At 40.1% G+C, this 27,770-nt stretch overlaps 1 pseudogene; it reads right to left on the bottom strand.

Moving 5' to 3' along the window:
* Nucleotides 1-119: 119 nt before the first annotated feature.
* On the bottom strand, nt 120-11,227 carry LOC121594305 (annotated as a pseudogene).
* Nucleotides 11,228-27,770: the final 16,543 nt, after the last annotated feature.

Genomic DNA, 27,770 nt, shown 5'->3' on the forward strand with positions numbered 1-27,770 from the left:
GCTTCTATTTGTCTTTGAACTGAGCTTCCGGAAGGGAAATTAAAACTCCGTAACAACAATAAATTACTAAAACCTACCAATCTCATAAAGAAAGAAATCCGTTCCGAAAGCAACAGTTCTGTTGTCTACAAGTAGCTGACTTTGAAGTCATTGTCATTGTTAGCCTGGAAATTGTCCGATTTTTTTTATGTTGCTTCCGATCGATTGACTAGTTTCGGTGTGCTAATTCATCTACCAACTACTGATGCGGCAATAGAACCATTCCGCCCCAGTCATTGTTCGATCTGCGCTGAGTTGAAGTAGGAGTTTTGCATCAGGTAGAGCTTATCGATGTGCGTAATGCTGCCCGCCATGTTCGACGCCATCATCGAGCCGATCGTGTTGTTGTTGTGATTGACTAGTTGCTGTGGACCACCGCCACCTCCGTGCAGCCCGGGACCGGAACAGGTAGGGCCCTGCCCTCCTCCACCACCCCCCATCACACCGTTGCTGTGCAGGTTAGGCTGTAGGTCCAGGTTTTGCAGCGACATCGTGTCGGACGTTGCCTCGTCCACGTTGTCGAAGCTTTCGTCGAGCGAAATGTCCGAACTGCACAGGCTGGCATCGGAATTGTCGGGGAAGTCTGTAATGGTAAGGCATCATTAGTATATGACTACATACAACAAGCCTGTGAACGCTTGAGGGACACTTACCGGGCGAGTAGGGCAGGTTTGGATTCAACGGTTGGCTGGAAGAGCTGTACGAGCTGTCCAGTCCGAGATAGTGGCTGTGGTCGCTGCTCGGCGATTCCAGCTTGATTGATTTGTCCTCCTTGTCCGAATGGTTTTTCTCGCCATCGGTCGCACCGTTGGCGTTCGCTTTGGATTTGCGCGAGATCTTCTTCATCTTGGCGCGCTGGTTCTGGAACCACACCTGCACGACTCGTACCGACAGGCCGGTGTCTTTTGCTAGCGCCTCCCTGACCTTGCGGCACGGTTTGGCGACACGTCGAACGACGCCTTAAACTGGCGGCGCTGGGCCGAGGTGAGGATCGTGCGCGGACGCTTCGGTCCGCGTCGTCCGTCCCGCGTTCGCAGTCCGTCGTCGAGCAGGTAGTCATCGCCGTCTCCGTAGAGGTGGGCGGCCGGTGGCAGATGTGGCCCCAGTCCCGCTCCAGCTCCACCGTGGAGGTGATGCATGGCGGCTGCTGCCGCTGCAGCCGCAGATGCCGCTGCTGCGGCCGCGGAACCGTAGAAATCTTTCTCCAGATCATGCTGACAGATTAGCTTGCCGGCACGGATGGAGAACGGTTCGCCTTTCTGGAGCGGCCGGTTGCAGGTGTAGCACAGGAAGCAGTGCAGATGGTAGACGAGATGTTTCGCTCGCATCACCATCTCGCTCGGCGCGATACGTTCGCCACAGCCGTAACAGTCGCGCTGGTGTTGCTGCGGCTGCTGGCCATGCTGCTGGTGATGCTGCTGGTTCTGCTGATGCACGGATGACACACCGAAAATCCTATGAAATATAGGGAGGCCAAAAATATTAATTTCGTGTGGAAAGCTGCTAGCATCAGACCTAGTGGGTTGGCGGGCTGTGTCATGCAGAAATAAAGGGCAGGAATTTTATCACACTAACGACCTCGTCGCCGACTGAGAAACCAGTACCACCGGATGGAATTGCTAGGGCGATCGTGGGATACCCGTTGGGCATGGACCACCCAGGCAAGGTGACAAAAGCCCACGAATTCGTCTGTCTGTCTGAAGTTTGCCGATGAAAAAACGGGTTCTACTGGATTTCTCGTGATCCGAACAGCCGGTACAAGCGAAGAGGGACTGTTTGCTGTTGATTGAGCAAAAGCTGACACCGCAGCACCATTGATTTCTATCATTGATAGCCCAATGTGTACGTAGGATTTTGTGGGGTGTGAAACATGACGTTCGGGGCAAACGTTTTGGCTGGTCTTTTTGTTCTACAAATACCATCCATACGCAGCATGTTCCTATATCAACTGTTTCTAACTGTCTTTTCCTGTGAAAACTCACCTATAATAATCATCCTTGCAATAGACCTTGGTGTTTTTGGTGTAGCACGTTTGGCTGAGCTGTATGCGGCATATACAGCAGAGAAGGCACTGCTCGTGCCAGAACTGGTCCGGGGAGAGCTTCATGAAGTAGCGATCCTTAATCTTTTGTCCACATCCTTCACATATTTCCTGCGTTTTTTCGCTCTTGATTGTACCGACGATATCTGCAAAACAAAAGATTTGCATTGGAGAAGCGTTAACCATCGAAGCTTTACAATTGTGCTATAAAAAGTTGTGTTAGGTGCATTAAAATATGTTTGTAGTGTATTAACACTTATAAGACGTTTCCCAGTTGCATGCACATTTGAATGATTTCCTCGCAAAAATAATTGCCTGAAATAGTACCAGGCCTAGGTTAGCTTTCCTCTGTTGACCTATTCCACCCTTGGTTGCCTCCAGGTTAGAAATCCCGTCGGCTGCGGCGGTTGATAGGTGTTGGTTGCATGAACGGCGGAAGCGTTATGGAAACTAGCAGCCGTGGTGTTATTTTCGGAGCGGATGTGAACGCATAAGACCAGCACATAACAGGCTGTTGCATTTCTGTGCTTTCGATATCGCCCAGAGCTGGTGGGTCAGCCCCGAAATGAGCTCATATCATACAATTTCGTCAACTTTCGAAGACTTTAATTAAGACTTTTTTGACAGATATGGGTCCTTGTTTAATCAATTCTTTTGATTAATAAAATTACCATGGATTTTTGTATGGATTTCAAATTTATGATGACATATTTAACAACCCAGTACACCAAGCACAGTTGGAATCCACTTCTTTTTATTTGTAATGGTTGATTTAGACCTTGCGTGGAAGTGAACGTTAAATTTAGTTTTTTTTAGAATATTCGAATAGAATATTCAATTTCCCCAATATTAAGACTGTAAAACATATTGATATAATGAATAAAATTCATTTCCTGGTGATTTCCCGCTTTGTTTACGGTGCAAATAATGTTGGAATGCATTGGATGCATTGTTGGAATCACACAAGGGAATGCATTTAATTTATTATTTTATCACAATTATGGTCTAATTAGTTGGGTTTTCCCTTCTTTTGGTGTACGATAAGCCATATCCTGATTAATATGCAATGAAATATAGCAGAAGACCCCAAAATTCCACGTTCAATTTCACTCGCACTGAAGCCTGGGTTTAACCCGGGCTTAACACCGTATACTAGCTTCATTCATACGACCGTTACGTAATTTATAGAAGACCTCTTTGGAATCATGTTGCATGAGGTAGTTCTTCATGAAAAGCTATACATTACTTACTGTAAAATACTTGAAAGATTCAATCGGAATCACTGTTGTAAAGTATACGGTGGAATTTATTGTTGTCACCAATTAAAATGTTAATTTTAAATATTTTAATCATGTTTCTGTGCATTTCTTTGACTTAAAGGACGCTTCTTCTTATTCTTCTTTGGCTCAACAACCGTTGTCGGTCAAGGCCTGCCTGCACCACTTGTGGGTTTGGCTTTCAGTGACTAAATGATTTCCCCCCATAGCAGGATAGTCAGTCCTACGCGTATGGCGGCACGGTCCATTTGGGGATTGAACCCATGACGGGCATGTTGTTAAGTCGCACGAGTTGACGACTGTACTACGAGACCGGCCTTAAAGGACGCTTACTGTTGAAAAATATATGATAAAATCTGATATAATCATGAAATAGTAATCCTATGTGTGGTTGTAATTTTAATATGGACACAATAACGCATTACTTTATGTTCTAAAGATTCAAAATAGTTGTTCAAATGTATCTATAAAAAGTTCAATTATTAATTATACATTTTGGATTATGATATGTTCTTTAAATGTAGAATCTCATGTATGTTAATCTGTGCGTTAATCGATTGCAGATGGCAGATTTACTTTAACAACGGTTTAACTTTAGTGCCCCTAAAATACATCAATATGACATGAGCATAAATAGTTGGACAGTTTGACTGGAAAGGAAAATTATAATGTTGGAGCCATTGCGAAAGAAAGGCGAGGGAATACGCTCAAGTGCATAAACAAATATTAATCGCCATACCCGAAGCCCAGCGTATATGGGGGCTTAAGTGCAGCAATAGCAAACGGCAATAAATTGGTCACGTTTTAGTGCGGCAACCAGTCCGCTGGTCGAGGAGGGGGGCGGGGGAGAGTGGTAGGCGTTAGTGGGAGGACGCGGGGAGCCATCATTCGAATGACCTCCGAGCTTATGCTCAATCAGAAAACTTTTGCTTTGGAATGACAAATACCAACGAATGTTTGGGTTTCTGTTTTGTTTTTCCGCTTTTTCATGTACATTTCTCTCTTTGTCCTTTGGATTTACAGTCGCTGTATCGTCCTGTACAACCTGATTTCATTGCTTGATAGATCCCTCTGTGTGTGTGTGTGTGTGTGTTTTTTTTTTTTTTTTGGGCATTTATATGGGGCTTGACGATCAGTCATTTATCAACAGCTTGTAAATTATGAGTGTGCGGTAATTTTTCACCTCAAATGGTGGACGCCCAAGGTGGGAGGAACGGTTTTTCTGTTAAAGCAAGAAAGCGTCAGAGTAAGCAACGGCATGCATTTGTTGGACGTGTGGGTTGGGGTGTGGGGTGAAAGTGATGAATTTTGAATGGTGCAATAAAATATTACTTAAACGCAAGAAAAGGACGTTTGTTGCAAAGCAAGAAAGCCATTAAAATGAAGCAGCGAAGAAAAGATTTCCTCTGATGGATACTTTTTCGACAATGGCTCTTTACGATCAATTTCAATATCTTAATATTATTTATTCCTTTGTGTTTTATTTCGAACGGTCGTACGCCGAATTGCTTAATTGATTTGTTATAAAAAGGTTCAAAAAATCGCAATGAAATGATGAAAAAATATTATACGATCAATGTACAATTCTTAGACAAAATGTACGTGTTACTAGGTTGTTCGTAACATTCCATCGTGAACATTATTTACCGACGGCGAATATGCAAACAATGTGGAAGGTTGTACGCGCATAGGCTGTAATATTGTGCTTAACGCTTATCAGCTGTTGGGAAACGTGGTTGTTCGGTCGCTCCCTACGCGTGAATTGATATGTTCCGCAAATTGGTTCGGTACTACGGTATGGCTGGCGCTCTGTTTGCCGAGAGAAAGCAGGGGGCAGAGGGCAAAAAACTGCAGGACCCGAATGTACAATAACAATAAATCATGCATAAATCATACCAAACAGGCACACAACGCGACAAAAGGAAGGAAGGCAGCCGTACGATATAGTACGATGAGGTGAAAGCGCGGTTTTTTCTACTCTACTTCGCTATCTTTTCTGTCTAGTTTTTATAACAAGTGTTTTTGTTTGTATGTGTGTGTGTGCGATTGTATTTGACTAATCAATATCACGATCATATGTTTTGATTCCCGCGAGGTGTGTTGTATGATGATAAAATTTCTGTAATTGTTTATCTCTTTGCACCTGCAATATGTTTATCGATTAGCCTAAAAAAGGAGATAAACTTTTTGTAATGATGCTTTTTTTTGGTAAATTTTGATATTACAAATACAATTTTCTTTGCTGTGATTGATTTCTATATTATTACTTGTTAGTGTGAAACTTTATGTAATATTTACGTGGTAATTGTTAAGGGTTAAGGTACGAATAATTATTAATTTAATGAAAGTATACAATTGGAAACATTTAACAAAAAATTGAAAAGTGCTGATGCAAAGCAATAAATAAACAATTCAAGAGCATACATTTCTTAAGCCAAATGCAGCATAGAGTAGATCCAGCGATGGTTAGGTAAACATATTTGGCTAAAAGTAAAATATATGAAAAAAGAATCCTTGTACAGTCTGTTCCCGAGATACGCGGTTTGTACGTTCCCTTGGAATCTGCGTAACTTGAATATCTGCGTATGTCAAATTTCGCGGTTTTCGGCCATAATACAATTGATTACTCGGTATTTTTGATTAGATTTAGTACTTTTATACACTAAATAAATGGTAAATTGGATACAATACATGCAGAAATTTTGATATTTTTGGCTTTTAAGTACTTTTATACACTAAATAAATGGTAAATTGGATACAATACATGCAGAAAATTTTGATATTTTTGGCTTTTAAGTGGATTAAATTTATTAGCAAGCTATTTATACTGCATTGGACAGTTCTTGAAGCAAATTGTATTGGTTTCACATTTGATCTGTTTAATCTGTCAAATTTAGAAAACCGCATGTCATCGAATCTGCTTAAATCGAGAATCGCGTAATTTGGGAACAGACTGTGCTTTTATAGATGCTTTGAATCGCTGGTAAATGGGAATCGTTCTTGTTGGAAAGTGATAAAGTAAAAGTCACGTTAAAATGACAACATGATTATTCGTTTAACTTTAATGCTTGTAGCAACTGTAATTGAAAAATAAGCTTTAATTTAAGATAGTTTCATAGTTTCCTTTTAGGACTTAAGGAAATTCCATCAATTTGTGTCGACACCTCTCCTAATTTATACGCGTAGCCATGAGTATTAAAGCCACCTTTGAACCAACAATCATATACAACGCTTTAAGCACCTTCGAAAGGCTCATTTTACACAGGAACCGATAAAGCCCAGCGATATTTTTAGTCTGCCCCACTTGCCACCAATACCACTGCCACAAAAGCTGCGGGGCAGCCACTCGATTGAGCGGTCACGCGAACAAATTTGGCCGAATATTGAAGTGTGTAAAGCGTACCGTCCTGCCAGTAGCCCACCAAGCGCAAAGACCGTCGTCTTGAGCTGCAGCCGCGTTTGGAGTGGTGCTTCTTAACTTTAACCCAACGAACCGAGAATATCGATTACGATTCCAGCCCCATTCCAATGCCCATATTACTAGCGGTGGATAAAGTTTTCCGTATCGCCCACCGGGTTTCCGCTTTTCGGGGCATTTTTGGGGGTTGAGTTGTGGGGGGGGGGGGAAGCTAAGAGGCCGGAATCACAATCCATCCATCCATTCAGGATGTCCGATCGGACTTAGCTTTGTGGCTTTTCGAGGATAGTAAGGATTGGTTAAGTTCGGTTGAGCACTTTATTCCCAGCTGAGAGCCGAAGCCAAGCCGGCGCCGTTGGCCGTAGAAGTTAATGTTTCGGTGAAGTGTTAACTTTCTCGGCGAATGGTATTATTTTCCCTGAAATGCTCCCATTGGCAACGAGCCGTACTTTTCCCACACTCTACGCAGCACTTCCGCAAGGCACGAAACCGAAGGCACTCGAGCGAAATGCGTCTACTTCAGTTGCGTCTTGGATGTGCGGGCGAGGTAAGTGTTAAGGTGGCCGGTTTTGCTAATGGCCTTGTGGCGGCGTGTGCTCGTGATAGGAAATTTGGCTGAAGATCATCAAAGGAAGGCTTTAGACGACTGAGCTCAAGGGCCGAGAGAAGGTTAAAGTGGTCTTGCTACCAGAGCTTTACCGTGCAAACAACTCCCACCGGATTCGACCACATGGCTGTACGACTGATCTGTGAAGAAAAGGAGCACGAGAGTTCCTTCTCGACCACTCGACCAACTCTGTAGAGCGGGGTGCTCGAAAAATGGCGTCCCGTAGACCAAAGCTTGGAATTGATTAAAAGATATCCTTCCTACTAGTAGTCTCTGTTCTCTTTTTTCCTTTCCATGCTAAGGCATCTTACTTTCACAAAATGAAAATTATCTCTTTCTCTTTCATTTCGCTTGCTTGAAGTTGTTCGCATGCGCCTTCCCCGTCGACGGTACGAGAAGACAATCCGAGAAGGCGGGAAGATGATGTAAACCACCTTTTTGGGGTGGAAAAGCCCGGCTAACCCGTTTTGCTAGGGAGAATGAGCGGGAACATGTAAATCGAGGCTATTGGTGTTGGTTGGAGAATATGATTTTTTAGTTGTTTGAAAACTTGGTAGCCTTTGCTATAGGTGCAGGGGCGGCTTGCATGTGGGGCTTGTGTTTACCCATGTGCAAATATTTCCGAACCTATCGATCCATCGATTGAGATTGTGCTTGCGTTTTGGCTTCGTAAGGTTTGCGTTTTTTTTCGTTAAGAGTTAATAGTAAATAATAATAATAATAAGTTACTATAGTTAATAATAAATTTTAAATGCCGTGATTGTATATTACGCTTCTACGATTGTATCATGCCGGTAGAATACAGTAATAAACTGTAATAAGGCTTGAGCTATTGTTTTTTTTTTTAAATGTGCGACCTTAAATCGTAAAATAAACTAAACGAAAAGAAACCATCCAAACGACCAATTTCGAGGTTTTCCTGGTTACATCATTTTTAGTAAAAAAAAGTGTGTAAAATTACAAAAGATAGCAAAAAAGGAGCGTTACCTAAATTTATCTCTATTTTAATGGGCTAAAGCATCCCACAAAAGTCTAAATGTATTGGTTATTCGTTCAAAGCTGTATGACGTACAGCTCTATACAAGTGAATCGAGCAAAAGATTTGGAATACATTTCGTGTCCCTTCGTTCAGCACTGTTAACCACCCTTGAGGGTATGCAATGTGCATTTAGAAGTTGTTTTTGTGGTTTTGGGGGTGAAAAAATCCTACGCCAGGTGTATTTAAAATATCATGTATATTTCATAAATGCTATTGGTTTGCTGACCGTCATGGGTTCAAGCCCCGTATGTAGTATGTCTCCAGATACGTAGGATTGACTATCCTGCTATGGGTAATACATAAGTCACTGATAGCGAAGGCTATTAGTTGCAAAGGCAGGTCAAGATCGATAATGGGTGTTGCGCTAAATAAAAATAACATTAGTGAGAATGATTTATTTTTGTGTATAATTTATCTTTACTGCAATTTATAAATGGTGGAATTCCGTGCCTAAAACAACGCGAATTCTCATAACGCTGACGAAAGATGGAACCAATTAAATAACGTATGTCTGCACTTACTTAAAAAAACGTTTTGAAACTAATTATGCAAAGATACTCTAAAAAAATATTGAAAACGCAAATAAATAAATAAATAAATTTAAATTGAGTAAATATTTTAGGCGCTTCGTTCATAAGCATAATGCGCCCTGTACTGTGAAATTGTTTATTTATACTGGCTGCTCAGTAAACTTTTTGCTCAGCTTTGGTAAGTATGTAGTTTTTTCTAAAAATAAATATAAATAAGACAAATAGTATAGCTAATTTTAATAAGATTTGATCCCATGATTATATTGAAAAAGGTTAAGGTATTTGTATAAATTTGTTTTACTTGCTTTAATGTTATACTTTAATTGCAATCTGCCGGCTAGCTGTTAAATGATGCTATTATTAAAATAAAAAGGCATTCATAGTGCTTTAGCACTCTTTCATTTTTGATAATTTTGTTATTATTAATATTTTAATTTAAACATAAAATACTATACTGTAGCCTAAATGCGTTAACTTGTGCATCGACGGCCGTGTATTCTTACCCATCATTCGTAGTATTGAACAACATACTACGAATCAAATTGTAGTCCACGAAGCAGTTTTTCAAAAGGGCTTGGCAATCCTAGACCACAAACGGACGCCTTACCAATAGTGAAGAGAGAGAGAAGATTCTCCTTAATCATCGTTCTTTTTGTTATATTTTTGCTATTGCACGTGACATGCACGGTAAAACTTGAACATCGGATACTGTTCATGTAATAGCAATCTTGACCAGTAACTAAGTCTGTTGGCAATATGCATGATGACCACTGACATTGTAACATACGGAGCATGCACCACGAACACACGATTCAATCACGGTTCAGTCCACCCTTTCCCATTCCCTTCGCAGTCGGCTGTCTATGCCACTTACCTGCCCGTTCGTTACCGTCCAGCATGCTATTATTATCCTTTAAATTAGTGTCGGCATTTGGTGCCGCAGGAGGCAGACCGGTGTTAATGTTGAGATTATGGTAAAACTCCAGCATGTTTGCAGTTGGTCACGTGTGTGTTTGCTCACTTCAGATCGGCATTCGTTTTCGGGTGCGTCAAATTTTCACTAGCTCTACGATATGGTCATTGAGGTTTGCGTTTGGGCTGTTCGTAAGCTTCGGCACGGAGTTGCACATAAAATTTGCACGTACACTTTTATCACACACGGACAAAGAAACGATTCGAAATATGCAATATTGAAACACACAATCTTGGGTTGTGCATATCTTTCATAGCACGGTGTTCACCATTTTCCGATCGATTTCGTACAACATTTTTCAACACATTCAAAATCGAACACCGTATCCCGATACGAGCTCTGGATGATGCGTACGGCGCGTGCCGGATCGATGTATTCTGGCGTGGCGATGTTTTCGTGGGTCACTGTTCGTACACTGCTGTCACTTCCGCGGGCGCAGACACGTCTGAACGGTGCGAACGACAAAACGCATGTGCGACCGCTTCGAACGGTGGCTGTGCATCCGTCAGTAAACTGGTCCCTTTGGCAACGCGTAAGCTACCATCCCGTCCATGCTTTTTCACTCTGCGCACGTGTGTGTCTGTCTGTGTGTGTATGTGTTGGAGAGAAAAAAAAACGCACGTTCTGTCCACTCTCATCACACTCTCCCAGCTGATGAATGGTTTAAGGGTGGAAAACAAGGGCGCCGAGTTCCCGCCACCATACGCTGGAAGAAGGGGAAGGAGACGCTTGCTGTGTGTTTCGGTGTGTTTCGGTAGGGATGTGAACGTTGTCCCTTACGCTAGCGTACACAGTACACGTCGATTTCATCGATAAATCGATTCTGACTTCCGACTGTGTTCGTAGTGGTGCGGCCAAAGAAGTGCAGCTGGCACAAGAAGCAGTGCATTCGCTCGTTGATTGTCGAAAGAATGGCGCATGTGCAGTGGTACGATGGTGGCGTTGCGAAGAAAAATCAGGTAAGCCGCATACCTAACCTAAAAGAAGAAAGAGAAGAAAAGCAAGACGTAGCCACGCCTGTTTTGAGGAATGGTGCAGATGTCAATAGTAAGGAAGAAAAAGAAAAACGACCCTTTCTATATCAGTAGTGAGGGGTACTGGGGTAAACATTGACCATTTAAGGTGCGTAAATATGAAACCGTACTTTCGGTGCATTTGCCAGAGATTAAATTGTTAAACGTAATGACAAACAGACAAGCGCAAACGAAAGTGACGTTAGGTTCACAAATAACACAAATAAAAAACAAATAATTTGTAACTTAAAAATTTTCATTTGATTTCTTGATATAGTAAATTGCACTGTTTTGACATGAGTGCAAACTGACATGGAATCGATTCAAGCTTACTAGATTAGATAGGTAATCCATCACTCGACTGAATTGTGAATAAGTTTAAAAAAGTTAAGAAGAAAAGCATGTTATAAATCTCATGGTAATTTAAGGTCGATCCCGTGGTGCAGTCGTCAACTAACGTGATTTAACAACATGTCTGTCATGGGTTCAAGCCCTGTATGGATCACCCTACTGTAGCAAGGACTGACTATGCGGCTGCGTGTTACTGAATGATTCTCGAAACCCTTTATAGGGTCGGCATGATCGCGTACAACAATAATTACAATTTGAAAGGATATTGAAATAAATTCGAATACTTGTAGTTTATATTCTAAATACAGTTAAAATTAAAATTTATTTTTTAAAATAAAATAAGATAATAAATAAGCAAAAGCTAATGAATTGTGTCTCTAGTAGACTTTTACACTACTGATAAGTATATAGAAAATTCTTCAATACTCTTATGGTAAACAAAAATATGTACCGTATTCATATTTACACACCAGAGATCTGTTGTACAAAGCTATCAACGGGATAGTAAATCGTAATGGCCGGGGCGATCAAAGCGCTGATGAGTTGTTGTTGGAGCTAGTGTTTGGAGCCATTGAGGCAGTTTGATGTTTGTTATATTTTATTTGGTTTGAGCGCATTTCAGACGTTTCCAACTGTTATAAAAGTAAGTTAGCTAAAGTAGTAGTAGTTAAAATAGTAAGTAGTTACTTTAGTTACACAAGTTTAGTTTACACAAATGAAGGGATATTCGCTGTTTGTTTTATGTATAATCATTCAATACAATTTTTATTACATTTTTTCCTAATTTTTCCGGCGATGTGCTCAGACATTCAGAAAATGTATGAATATGTATAATTTTCACAAAAGAGTAATATATATTTTGATTTAAATCGTGTTTTTCTTTGTTGATACATGTTTGGTTCCTTTCCATCTCTCTCCAGTGTACCACTTAGTATTGATAATATTTTTAATTAATTAGATTGTTTTGGTTGTTTGATATACTCTATTATATACTCTATTATGGTTGTTTTAGAGTGGTGGTCTTTTCTTCTTTGGATCTGGTGTACAAAAACAATCTCCATAAATTGAACTATTTTTACAAAGTTGGCCATATTATCCAGAGAAATTGTAGCTTGCAAATGCAAAACTTGTCTACACTATTTACTAATCAGCGATGGAAAGAAGAACAACTCAACGGATTGTTGGACTCAAGCATTTTCTTTCTTTAATATTGCAAACCATCTTTTGGTAGTGCGCAAAACAAGAAATTCCGCTCACGAAAACACCATTCCGTCCTGAATGCTGATGAGAATGGTTTTGCATTTTTATAGCGCTACGTTCGTTGCCAATATGTATGAATGTGTTTATACAACTCAACGGATCCATTTTTTCGTTGTTTTGTTTTAGCAAACCCAAGAAAGGATGATACTGGATGAGAAGGAAAATGGAAAAAGAATTCCGAAAGACGACAACGACGACGGCGGCGTCAGCGACGATGGTTGACGTTTGAACAAATAAATATGGCGCCAATCCTTGAGGGAGAGCTGCCATTCTTCGCGCCACAATGATCTCGCTGTTTTTTTTTGGTTGTTGTTTATGTTTGCGCCTTGTCTTCCACCTTGGCGCAAACGTACGCAACGGAGACGATGGGTCTTGCGTGTTGTAGCTGGCCAACGGCAGGTTACTATGGTAGCGTTGAAGAGTATCATCATCAGGCGATGCCTCCTGGTATTGTCGGCAGATAAGTCGTACATTTTGCTTGCTCTAGTTGTCGCTATCGTTTGTGTTCAAAGCGGGTCGTTGCATTGCCAGGGCATGGTGGGAGTTTGTTGTGTCATTTCCAAATATTTAAGAACGCAAAAAATCACTTCGTGTGGGTATGAGTATAAAACATCAGAAGAAAACGTAAAATCTTGACCTCGTTTGCTTCAGACGCAGATCAAACCCAAAAAATTTAAAACTCAAATAAAAGCAGTCTAATCTAATCTATTTTTTAATATCTAGTCTGTTCACGCGCTATTTATGAGTTTCTAAAGCATCAGTATAACTCGAATACCCGCATAAGTCAAATATCTCTTTTCTGCCAAAAAATGACAATTAATATTAAATATAGGACTTTTATGCATTTAATTTTTTTGTTTAATACAATTCGTGCAGATAGTTATGATTTTATCAACCTTTAAACAATTAAAAAAAGATCCATTTGACTAAATTTGGAGCAAATTGTACACATGAACTGTCGAATAGTCATGAACCGTGGAAGTCGAGAACCGTCTGTAGTTTTTTTGACATAATGCATAATGCATGCTTTTCAGTTTAACTGATGTAGGAAAGAAGTTGTAATGTATCATTGTGAAGAAAATTTCAATTTTTAAAACTTTTTTATTGCTTGCATTCAGCAAAGTAAGAGATCTAAAGAGAAACAAAATAATAGTTTAATAAGTGCATATAACAATTTGATAATTGAAACGTTGTCTGAAACGTGCCCAATGACTTCATCTCATTCATATATTTTGGGAAGTAGTGCTTCAACTAAACACTGTACACATTTCTTTAAATGTACTATCATACGATGCAACCACTTTCTACTCCATGGAACCTTCTTTGGTGCAGGATCATGTTCCTAGCTTCTTTGCTCGCAGCCGTCTACTTACTTTCAATTCCAATTCCAAAATGCCTGACACCTTTCGCTCAAGATGGTGTGAATGATTTCTCGGGCTTCCTTTTTCTTCTGCCTGTTCCGTCGGACTTCCCCGGTGGTGGTGCCATTGTAATTTTTTAATAAAGCTCAACGATACGATACGGGCACGCGATACGCAATGTTCTACAAAAAAAAGTAAAGTAAAATCGTCAAGTGCTGCGATGAGAGTGTCATTTTATTTTGCACCAACATAAATGGTACCAACGCAGCGGCATCGGGGGAGGTGTGTGTGTGCTTGTGTTGGAGGTAGTGTAAAGTCAAGATACTGTTCCGCAGCGACACAATGCTCAAACGAGTCCTTTTCGGTTCGTTTCGTATCCCGTTGCTGCTGGTGCATTCCTTCGCGCATGTAGTGTTACGCGCATGTTGGTTTCGCTGCACAAACGCCACGTCTTGGCAGTGATAAGAGCATTTCAGATAGTATCACTTGCAGAAAGCATAGTGGGGGGACGGAAATTGGAAGGGGGAGGGAATTGAAGTGAGCCTTTCAGATCGAGACGATAGGGCTATTATGAAGGTGATAAATGTTGAAGTACACATCGTTAGCACTAAGCTGAAGTGTGGAATGTCGCTTAAACGAAGCGTCGTTGGAAATGCTGAAATTTCATCCCCTTGATATTGCGCGTTTCCGAGAGGACTGTTAATATTTTCTTCAAACGAACGAAACGAAAAAAAGGCTCAACAATGCAACTCATGTACATCCAGTTCAGTGTTGTTGGGTGAAAGTTTAAAATGCGCAGCGTTACGGTATACACACACAAATGGGAGGTTGCGGGTACTATTTTTTAAAGCACTAAAAGTAGAAATGGTGCGGTCTTACCTGCTACTTCTTAGTAAACTATCAAATAAAGTAAATGATTTAATTCTAACCAATGGGTGAATGAGAAATCAAGGTAGAATTTGCATCATCAGATGACTATTTTCGATAACTAGAGTTTTTAAATATAAATAATAAAATATATAAATGCCTCATCCAATGTTGATATAATAATGGTTGATTTAATTACATTCTTCTAAGGGCATTCTTATTGTTGAATGGTTTTTCTAAATGTATTCCACTCATTATGTTTATCCTTATGGTACCCACCTTTTGCCAACTTTCAATAGGATATTGAAGATTTAATCATCACAAGAGAAGTGAATGGAAATCATTTGCATAACCTATAAGGCGACTGTCTATTTTAATTATCCCATTCAATAATTTGAAATTAAAACGGCCGAAGGGCAAAATGTATATGTAGAAGAGAAAAAAAAATAGCACTGCAAAAGCAAATTTTGTTTGAGATAATAATTGAAAAGTTATGCAAATCTAGCTGCGGTTTCGATTTGAGAACCAAAACCCCAAAAACCAAAGAAAACGTTAAATGGAATGGGAAGAACTGTCATGTTTCTAGCAATATTGTATAAATTTTCATTAATTTACAAAAGAAAAACGTCCCAGAACTGTGTGGAGCTGGAAAGATTTTTTGACTGCGCGATGAAAGCAAACGGGCGCCCCGGGATCGTGTGACATGGACGGGATCAGCTTTTATTTTCTGACGTGTCATACCTTCGATGTCCTTTTTTCTTCATCACTGCATACGAATGATTTCCCTCCTTTGTTGCATTAAGAAGTTTGCATTTGAGGAGGCCATCCCTCGGGTTCCTTTTGATGGGTAGTGGTGGTGTTGCGTAGGAAATGGTTTGCGATTAAGTTTGCGCATTCAAACCACAGCAACCGCTGCGCAAGCTTGTCAAATGTGTCAAACGTCTATAAATATTCATCGAGTGTCAATATTGGGGCGGGAAGCTAGGAAGCGCCTCCGCCTTCCAGCTCTATTCATGGTCATTTTCACACGAAAGGGGGCCCTTTCTAAGGCGATGAAATGTTAATGTTGGCTTCTGGCTTTGTTGGGTGAAGCGAGCTGTGGGTGGGTTTCTTATTTTAATTAATTTTCTTCGTATGGGAAAGACGTAAGATTTGCCATTTTGGCAGATTTTTGGCATAGGACAATTTTGTTGGCCAAGATAAGCAAGAAGTACTGATTATTCAAGGAACGATAAAAGTGCTCACATTATTCCATTTCATGTCATTTAAATAGTTACAAAATCAGTTATTGAACCAAAACGTAATGCGTGATTGAAAGTTAACAAGTGATGCAAGTGGACGTTCTTCGAATGATGAAATAATGTGGGTACCGAACGGATTTTCATAGTTTCAGCAGCAATAAAGAGAAAAAGCATATTTTATGCTAGTTAAAAAAAAAATCTGAAGGAAAAAAAAACAAAAATCCAGAAACGCTCTTATTGATGAAGTTGAGTAAAATAATTTTCATTTCGCGGTTTGCATCGTTATTCCGCGTGAAAAGTTAATCAAGAAACGATCGTCGCCTTCCCCTTCAGAAAAGGGTTACGATGTTGGAAACATTTTCTTTTGTTCCAAGTTTTTAATGAGGTTATAAAAATGTAAGAATTTCAACACAATGTCTTGCGGATTGCTTCTGGGCTGTGGTATTTCTTGCGTAAAAATCAGCTGCAGGCGATATGTTTTTTGTATACTGCGCGAACAAATTTTCGTATAATTATCTGCAGCTTTGCTTTCAATTTTCATTTTTGTTGGTTGCTGAAGTGCTCAGAAAATAGCAGAAAATCTTTGTAAATTCTATCCATTTCAATAGAAGGAGTTGGCGTTTTTGTTTGCGTATCGACGTATCTTCTGGACTTTGGCTGCGCTGCTGGACCATTGCAGCCAAACGGGCTGCTGCAATTGCCTCACTTGAGAGGCACCCGGGCGTCAATCAACCGTCAAGTTTGGTAACCCCTAGCAACTACGGTTCATCCCTTTCCCTCAGCTGTACGCTGGCTCACTGGCCGTTGGATAAATACGTTGTCATAAGTCGTCAAACAATGGCCACTTATGTCAGCGCAGGGGGCAACACTCGTACCGGTGTGCGTGCGTGCGCGTGGTACCTTTCTGCATCTGTACAGCTGTGTATTGGCCGTAACGGATTACGATGCTTTGGCGAAGCTTCGTACCCAGAAGTAGGAACCAGATTGATGGAACAACAAACCACCCGACAGCGGGCGCATCCTTCAGCAGTTTTTCATTAGATTTGGGTGTATTTTTTCGAAGAAGGAGCTCTTTTACGGTCCCTCATGTCGTGGCTTCCAGCAGGAGATAAAAAGGAGTGAAGAAAAAAAACGGACCAGCAAATAGAGGCCCGCAATTGATTCTGCAAAACAAACTCGAGTGGCTATTTACGCGCTGCAGGGTCTTCATGCTCAACCCTATGTCATTCGAATTTTATGAACTAGCAAAAAAACATCCTTCGAAGCGTGAAGCTACTTCCTCGATGCAAACAATCGTTGCAAGATCGCCACCACAACATGCACCGGAACGGTAGGGACACCGCCGAAGGATCTCAAAATATGGTATTACCTCTAGTAGCTGGATCGATTACCTGGGTTTTACAGTGTACATTAATTTCCCATTTTTAACAGCGTGCGCCTTACAGCCATACATGCCGATCGGGTAGGTATCTCGGCAAGCTGTTTGAAGGGTCTCGTTATTAACTTTTTTGTTCACACATTTTAATCGCCCCTGATAAGACTGTGTGTGTGCTCAAAGCGACCCCCGGATGTGACGCTTTAAGTGTGTGTTTTTTTTAGTTGTGGTTCAGTTTTGTCAATTAGATTGCCTGTTGTCAACCCTTTTTGACGCACCTTCTGTGGGTTTCGGTGTGCAGGGAATGAATGTATCCTAAAGCGCTGCCGGAAGTGGCCTTGAAGTGGTGGTAGGTATTTATGGTCTCAGGGACCTCTTCTGCCGATGACAAACGGATAGCTATCGATTACATTTTCAATGATCGTAGCCTACTTACATGCAGCATAGGGTTAGCAAATATGGTGTCGTTTTGTTATTCTTGTGGTTGGCTGGTGCTAATTAGCATGCTGTAATTTTGCTTTTCCATTGGTGTGCTACGCGCCTGAGGATAAATAGAGACTGTTGAAACACTTGAAAATGTTGCATTGTGTTTGGGCAGAATAATAATGAATGAAGAAATGTTCCCACAATGGTCCAAGACATGGTTTTTGGCATGGCAGGTGGTCCATAATAGGAGTGAGAAGTTTAAACTACGTTAATCACAAGAACTAAATTTTAAATAACCAGAGAAATATTGTAAAACACAAAACATATTTTTCATTTATTTTTCCATATTAAATGTGAATCATAATTATTCTTGTTTCTTTCAAATTTGTATAACTGCTCTGCGAATCGAAAATATTACTTAACACATTTTAAAAACATTTTTTCAAAGCTTAATTAGGTGATACCACTCCACTAGGGCAGCAATAAAAAACCTTATACGAATTTTCTACTTATGCTTTTACTCTTGTAGTTAGCTTTGTTTAGGATGGATAGTTCAAAATGTTCACACGATGGCAAGAGCCTCAAAGCTTAAAATGTTGTTAGTACAATAATGTATAACAGGTGCACTGATAATTGTATGGTCTACCATAGTTTTTTGGCTATTTTTTTCGTATTCAACAAATATCGATTCAAGAGTGATATACCAATTATAGCGATTTTAAACTTTTCGATACCATTTTTGAAGTGCGATTTGTTATTTGCCTCAAAATTGTCTTCAGTTTCGGCGGTTACCTCTTCTTTCGACGAAAATTTCCTCACAGTGAGCATCCTATTAATATCAGAGCACAGGAATTAGTCCCTGGGAGCCAGGTCTGCATCATACGGTGGGTGAGGAAACAATTCGTAGCTAAATCTGTGTATTATGGTTTTCAATGATATGTGACTCAACAACTTGTTGTTGTTTTTGGTCAAATGTGTGCTCGCGAGCCAGCCTTTTTGTATAGAGCTTTCTCATATCCAAATATTCGTGAACAGTATGAGCAAAATATTCCTTTGAAATCTTTTGAGTGTCTGCTCTCTGTGTTCACCGTCTTAACCGGCACCGGCTCATTCCACCACTTTTTAACTTCACATATTAATTCTTTAAGGTTGATTTTGGTGAGCCCGTGTCCGAAAACTCTTTATCTAACCGAATCTTTTATCAACACGTAACATTTTTTTCCGTGATTTTTCAAAACACAAAAGTGGCTTCACATAAAATGCTCTAACTCACGAAGAAATTGTCCGTTTGCTGTCAACTTTTGACACAAATCGTTTGAAGGTTGATACAAAAAATGCGTAATATGCGTTTTGAATTAAGAATGGATTTTTTGTTGCGTATTAGCTTGGCGATCGTGCAAGCCTTTATCGGCTTCTTGGAATTATTGTACCAGATACCAGCCCATGCTTCCGTCCGGATAGTTAGTCCTTGCTACAAGGGGACAGATCAGATGGGAATCGCATTCGTCCGACCTCGTTGAATTCCATAATATGCATTGTGCGGTGAACATTTATTTATAAAAAAATAATTTTTATGTTATTGTTATTAAAATTGCACGTATTCGCTATTTTATACATAGTGCCTTATTATAGTTTATTTAGTTTAATGTACAATGATCTTTCTTTACTACAAATGAGTATTAGTATGACTGTGACATGACAAACTGTGCGATGCAGATTGAAGGATAATTTATTACGTTTTTTATCTTTTATCAGTTGTTTGATTTTGTTCAACAGTGAATAAGTATGAATGATGCATAAGCCAATACATTGTTAAACAAATATCTCAAAGAGAGTAAAAACACTCACCTGAAAGAAAACAATAGACTTACACACAAAGACAACAAAGTGATTCATCAATTTGCTCCATATTGCATGGTTCAACACCTTTCGTTCAAAACAAAATCAACTACACTGTCCACCGGAACTTCAAGGACCAGCGGGAAATCGCCCTAGCAACGGAACAACGACACGAAACCACCAATGCACCCTTTTCCGGGACAGCAAATGAAAAAAAAGAAAAGGTTTAGCGCACCGGAAAAGTGCACACGCACCCGCTCTTCCCGGGGGCGATAAAATCGTAAACAAAGGCACACGGTCCCGTTTTAATTTCACACATTCCCGACTTCATTATTTAATATTCATTGATCCAGGCCGACCGATCCGAGAACGTTCAAAAAAGGGATGGGGGAAGACCTCCGACTATTAGCGTTCGGAAGGTTTTTCGCCAGGTCAAAGAGTTTCAAAGCGCACATTGCAAACCATGGCCATGGGCCAACGGGAACGATCAAAACTCGATCGGAACGGTGAACGCGAAGGGAATTTGTGTGGGTGGGTGAGGCAATTTGCTCTTCGCCTAGTACGCCCTCTCGCACGGCCCCGTGACACGTGACTTGACGCCGGATTTGGGCCGTAAACCGTAAACAGAGGAATTAATATCTTCTGCAACGGTAGACTACAAACAGTTTAACGGATGAACTGCATTTGCTCTCAACCCGCAGGATGCATGGACGCGCAGGAGGGTGTCGTTCGGGATCGGTGGGAAACGGCAGTGACGTTTTATCGTCGAGGGAAAATCTTTTCGAAACCCCCCTGGGACATTCATAAAACAAGGGGAAACGATACTGTTTCAACGCTGGCCTTCCTTCAGTAGATGGACATTATGTTGTACCTTTTTTATTGTGAGATAGAAGCACACAACAACAACAAAAAAAAAAAACAAAAACACAAAATGATACAAAATGGGCTCGAGATGTTTGATAGCAACCGATTAACAAACGATGACGACTTGATCACTGTTGCGTTGGTCTCCGTTTGGAGTTTGCCCGTTGGTTGTGCGAAACGAGGGATGCTTAACGCGGTGAAGCGTATTTGTTGATTTTCCTATTTTTTTGCTCTACTTTCCGCTACGCGAGCAATCTTGCACATCGAAGGAGGCTGTGAGGCGCATGGTCGGTCACGTGTGTGCCTCGGGTACCTGTCGGCACGTGGCAGGCTTGTTTTGCGTACGATCAAAGATTCTTTCTTCTCATCCAGTATCCAAGCATCGCGATACATGTGATTGTTGCTAAAGGGTGGGCTTTTTTATTGCCTAAATTGGCCCGGCGAAATACCACACCTATCAAAACACTCCAACAGGAGGAAAGGAGCGGCGCAGGATACAACTGGGGAACGTTGGGAAAGAGAGTTGGTAGACAACTGGTGGTGTCAGGGTTACTTTGATTTTTCCATCTTCCTCGTGTCGAGTCAAGTGGGTTTGATCGTAATCGTTTCGCTATAAGAGACACGGTTTTGGTTTTGTTAACATTAATTTCGTTGTTTTATATTGTTTATGAACAATATAGCAAAAGAATAATTTTATCGCATGGCTAATGTTTTATTTTCATTGTTATGTGCTGTGTGAGATAACAACAACCTTGTAAAACACTTTAATTTTAATTATTGTTGCCATGTTGTAATACCGTGTGGTTCAACATAAATTTTATTTGCTGTATGTAATTTTATATCTTTAATATTTTTTACTGAGCCCGTTCTAGACACTATTATCACGTAACGTGATCGCGCGCTCGCGAAGCTGCAATGGTTTTTAATCAAAGGCGAAAACGTCAGCCATAATGATGATGATGATGATGATTTGCATGGTGAATATTCTTTAGCCCTGTTGATCGAACAGGACAGGTTGAGATTGATAATGGTTTCATGTATACTGAAATATTGCTATAACTTTCGGGTCTAATTTCCTCAGTATATGTAATTACAGTTTCACACATCATCTGATGTTTTTATGTCACGTCAAGAGTGCTCACCATTCAATCTACGAAACATCCTGCCGTGAATTTAGGAACCAGATAGTAGCAAGTATTGTGCGATTGTTGATCACTTCGGATTTTCAAAAGAAATTCATTAGTTGTTTCCCAATGACCATACCATAGAGATAGACGCTACAGTCCGGTCAAATTATTGAAAAAGGGTTAACTTTTAATAGATTTCATTTTTTTAAATATGCAAGCGCTTAACATATGATTAAAATCAGCATTTTAATGTTGTTAAAGCATTTAATGATTTATTATTTTATTGTTGAGGGAAAATTATGCGTTATTTATTATCATTATAAAGCAAGCAACAAAATAAGGAGTAAAAAATAAATAAATTATGATCCTTATCAAGCCTGATTACAATATCAACATAAATACAATTTCCTCGATGAAAATGCACAATTTCCCTCCACATTCAACCAGGGAACATCAAACTGATTCACATTGATACTGATGTGATACACATATGGCATATACGATGCTCATGTGTTGAACAAAGACAAATAAAAGTCGAAATCGATTGCAGTTGTTGCGGTTTAACAAATAAAGATTTTGTTCTTTGTTAAGCTTCTAAACAACAGTAAAAAAAATGTATATTGAAAAAAAACACATTTATAGTTCAATAAAAATCAGTAATAAGATATACTATAACACAAGATAATTCTAGTAACATCGTTTTTCGAAATTGATTAATTTATCGCCACTAATAACCTTCACCAGCCTCTGCATCTTCGAATTAACAAGCACGAGCGAAGGAGAATAATAATATCCTGTTCATCATTATTTGCTCCGTGCGAACTTTTCACTATCACTGCTATGGTCCGGACGCATTTTCCCATCCCCTTCACCCAACGACGAGCCCCAGTTAGCAACAGTTTTATTGAGTTAGGGTCAGGGCGCACGGTTCGTTTCCTTCCCGCTGGTGAGGTCACGTGCCAGTAAGCACTGTTGCGCGGGGATAACATCCTAATCTTCGGAGTGTGCTGATGACTTTATAATATTTTTCACGTTACCATTGTCAGCCGGGCCCGGCACTGACAGCCCACACCGGCAGCTCGTGAACCCACACACAGAGAGGCGGTTTTATTGAATATTAATAGCTGGCAGGCGTGCCCCCGCTGGAAGGGATCACCGTGTAGGACCGCATTCGCCGGAAATTTCCCCTTTCCGGTCTGGGAACCGACCGCGTGCAGGTTGTTTGTTGTGCGACACTAGGTACTACGTTTTGGTGGCTGTGCACCATCTTCGAATGGAACGTTTGAAAGAAGAATTGTCACCACGACGGAACTACTTTGCAGAAATCATTCTCTCGTGACGCGAACGGAGGAACCGCTCTACGGCAAGGAGTCGGTGCGAGGAGGACCGTGCGGCACGCTTTGTGGATCGGCGATTAAAGAAGCGCATCAAATGGCACACAATGACGGGCGTATTTATTCTCCCATTTGTGGCCAGAGCGTTAAATGCTACGTTAATCCATCGGTGGTTCGTTTAACCGTTTGGTAGACGGAGAAATAGCGTATCCTTTCCAGCTCGCAGAGCTGTGTGGCTAAAAGTTTGCCAGCAGAATCCACCAAACCCAGTCGTATAAATCTACGATGGGAACTTATTAAATATTTATGGTTCCCGAGTGTATGTATCCATCAACCTCGAAGGTTCGGTAGCGGCGATAAAAACTGGGAGGATTAAATTAGGTTAAATTAGACATCAACCTACCCTAAGCGGCGCGTGAGCCGCGGCTTCAGTCTCGATCGGTCGGTCGGTCTCTATCTATAAAGAGAAAAGAGAGAGAGAGAGAGAGAGAGAGAGAGAGAGAGAGAGAGAGAGAGAGAAGAGAGAGAGAGAGAGAGAGAGAGAGAGAGAGAGCTTGCGGTCCTGTGTTTGGGAAGGAAAATTAATGTGAAAAATATTAAAATCACTTACACGCGACTTGACGATGGCACTGGGACTTGGGCGCATGTGAATTCTACGTACCGCTCGAAGTCGAAGATGGTGATAAAGATGGTTATGATGCTCATTTGATGTTTTATATTGGATATATGTGGCCATATTCCGCGAATACGATATGTGTGATAAAACATGCGCGGTCGCATTTGATGAGCGCGTTTGAAGCCCTTAATAATCATGCGGTTCGTGGGGGAACTTGGTACTAGCTTTATGGTTCAGAAAATGAAATAGAAACACATAAATCAAAGAACACTATAGAGTCTAATGAAATTCTGAAGATTAGAATGAGTGGTTTGAGCTAGAGGGTGGCGTGTGGGTTTTAAGTTCTATGCTTCTGTACTGTATTGTAATAGTTTAGTTTTATTCTTAATTCTGATTCCATCACAATTTAATAACTGGTTAAGATTTTAGGTTTCTTTTTAAAGTGCGTTATGTAAACTCTTACACTGTTCTCACTTTCCTCTGAATCTTTATCCGGTTGCTATGGATCGCAATCCATGAGAATGGATCGCAATCAACTACGTCTGAATCGTTTTCAGCTACGTTTGGATCGTTTTCAGCTACATTTGGATCGTTCTCAGCTACCTTTAGATTTTGCGGTAGCTCGCGGAAATTCCATTCCAGCGCAACCGTTTACAGGGTTTTCGACGAATTATTGGTGCGTTTCCACGATTTTTTGATCGTTTCCCATAGATTTTTGGTTCGTTCCCATAATTTATTGGTATTTTTTGATTGGATATCAATACAATTGGAACAAAAAATTCTGGGAAACGGCCAAAAAATCGTGGAAACGCACCAAAAAATCATGGGAACCCACCAAAAATTGATGGTAACCAACCAATAAATTGTGGGAAACCCTGTATTCAGTGATCGCGGGACACATTTGCATCCCAAGGAAAGAATTAAATAATTAATGCATTCAATTGTAAAATCTAATCGTATTTTTTATTACAGGCTTACATCACGATTCATACATTTGTGTGTATATTCTTTAGCCAAGTTTTCCAAACAAACCTGCACAATCTTCTTCTTTTAGACGTAACGACCTACGTGGTCATCCTGTTTAAGCTTTCGAGATTTAGCCGGATATTCCTTCTTTACTATGGAGGGCCGGTCTGGTTGGGAATCTATTCTGATGCGTAGAAGCCGACAAATCTGTCAAATGTTATTCATTGCTTAAAAATAGGGTTTCAACACAAGTTCTCAATTGGGTTCAAACATAGAACAATATGAAATTGTTGCTTTTCATATGGTCTGTTATGATGTGAATCGTGAGGTACGCCAAGCGGTCACTAAATAAAGTTTGCGCCGCAACGAAATTTGTGCGAGCTACCGCAAAATCCAAAGGTAGCTGAGGGCGATCCAAACGTAGCTGAAAACGATTCAGACGTAGTTGATTGCGATCCATAGCAACCGGATAAAGATTCAGAGGAAAGTGAAAACAGGTTATTTTGTAATTTTGTTAAGTAAGGAATTAATAGAACCTTTGAATACCAAAAATATCTGTTCGTTGCTATTGTTCATCCTTATATCTTCTTCTTCTTATTGGTGCAACAACTTTAGAAGGTCTAGGGTTGCCTGAGTCTCTAATGGGGTTGGTTAACTATAACTTATTGGTTAACTCATAGCCGGATAGTCAATCCTGCGTACAGGGATCGAACGGGACTTGAACTCTCCACGGGTCTATTGTTAAGTCGTGTGAGATGACGGCAGTATCACGGGACCATGTGAATTATTTCCTTGTTTTACCTTGGATATGCAGACAGTTCCATTGATACTGCTTTTCTGTTCCGTCCCATTTTTAGCTCGATGTCGAGTATCTAGAACAGTTTATGATCGTAATCTATTGGAACGCGAGACCATTTTGATATTTATTTATTTAATCATGTATATTACCCTATGGTTATCACAAGATTCAAGAGAACATTTCCCGCATTTCCCACAACAGCAAAAATACATACATCTCATTTGTATCCTAATGAGGCCATTCCTAACAATACGCATCTAGCATGATAATGACTATGACCAACGTCACTTGCCAGGTGAGGGTGAATGGAAAACTCTCAGGGCCTATGGCTACCACCAAAGGTCTGCGCCAGGGGGACGGGCTTGCCTGTCTCATATTCAACTTGGCACTAGAGAGAACCATCCGTACCTCGAGGGTGGAGATGGACCTGGCATACGCTGATGATATAGACATCATTGGTCTGCGGCTCTCCTATGTATCAGAAGCCTACCAAGGGATAGAGCAGACAGAGAACCTATGATTGCAGACAAACGAGGCAAAGACCATACTGATGGTGACAACCCTACCAACAACGAATCTAAACTTATGTAGGCGTGACGTACAAATAGGTGAACGCACTTTTGAAGTCGTCCCAAAATTCACTATTCTTGGGTCAAAGGTCAGCAACGACAATAGCATGGAAGCTGAGTTGCGCGCAAGAATGCTGGCTGCCAACCGGTCATTTCTAATACCTCAAAAATCAGTTCACCTCAAAGAACCTGTTGCGGACGAATCTGGCACTATATAGCACTTATGTAGTACCGGTACTCACATACGCCCCTGAGACCCTGATGGATCCTTGGCTCCGTATGTGTGGAAGGACAATAGAAAACTCAATAAATAAAATGCTTAAAAACATATGAATTAGGGTAAATGTACCAATAGTGGTGCAATTTGTGGTGGTACAGATGTATTTTAATGGATTTAAAGTGTCAGAAAGGACAATTTCTGAATATTTTAACACACAACAGTTGGAATATGTTTTATCTTCGCAATCACAACCATTTTTACCATGAAACATATAAATTTTACAAAAAATACATATTTTGTGTGACTGCTTCGTTGTACCCATAATGGTGGTATGGTTCCTATAGTCGTCGTATTGTGTTCCTATAGTGGTGGTAAACAAAGATGCCTTAAAACAGTGTATAATATCAATGGAACTTAGTTTTGAAGCTGTTTTCGTATGAATAGCAAGGATTACTGCGATAATAATGATTTCTTTCGTAATTTGATCGTAAAAAATGTAAGAATTTGGTTGATGAAAATATTGACTAAAGTACTGAATAACACCTGTCCTCAACCCATACCCAGAAGAGTTTGCTTGATTTGAATTCGATTTTTCACTCAGCCAAATAAGCGAATTTTGGCCTTTCTTTGGTAAATACTTACAGAAAACTCATTTTTGTTGCTTATTTTAATGAAAACAGTACGACATGTTAAAAATGTCGGTGAAAAAATCTAAAATTACCTGTTTTTATTGATTTTAGAACTACGACCACTATAGGAACATGCCTGTTTGGTGTACCTATAATGACACTATCGTTAAAAAACTGATAATTGCGTTGTTATGTGGTCATTTAGAACGTTAACGAAAATATAAGTATCGTTATGAAATCCTAAGGATTTTGGAAAAATGTTGATACCTTTTACAAAATAATGGATTTTTCGGTCACTATGAAACGAAATGGCCCCATTTCATTTTTAAATCCTTTGTAAAAGGCTAGAGAACATTTCACACTATCGTAGATAAATTAACTACTGTTAATTTATCGAATGAGACGCATTTTAGTGCAATACCACCACTATTGGTTCTAGCACCACTATAGGTACGTATGCCCTATACGAACGGCAAAGATCCACCATCTAGACAAAGAGCAAAGAGTCGCATGTGGCTCGCGAGCCGTGCTTTGCCGAGCGCTGATCTAGGCATTTGACTAATATTTATTGAGTAGTTCTTGGATTACAAGCAATATATCGTTAAGTTAATGTCATTGTCGATAATTTTTGCACAAATGTTCGTTGATTTTTTGTCATGGTTTGAATCTATAAGATACATTATTTCTCCATCTAGTCAAATTACTTAAGGTTCAAATTATTTAATTATTTGTTATTGCATTTGTGCAAAACTATATTGAAATCTGTTCTTTTATGATGAATAACTTATTACTTATCAGTGAGAAAAGATTGGGAAAAAATCAGCAAATTGATATTGTTTATTAGCAAAAGCCATAGCTAATATTTTCAATTTATATCCAAGGATAAGTGCTTCATTGCTAAATGATGTAAGTTTTAAATAAACACTTGTAACGACGGCAGCGTGACTACTCCAAACGATATTTCACATAAAAAAAAAACAAATCATGAT

The sequence above is a fragment of the Anopheles merus genome, chromosome 2L (assembly GCF_017562075.2).
Source record: "Anopheles merus strain MAF chromosome 2L, AmerM5.1, whole genome shotgun sequence".
Classification (NCBI taxonomy): Eukaryota; Metazoa; Arthropoda; class Insecta; order Diptera; family Culicidae; genus Anopheles; species Anopheles merus.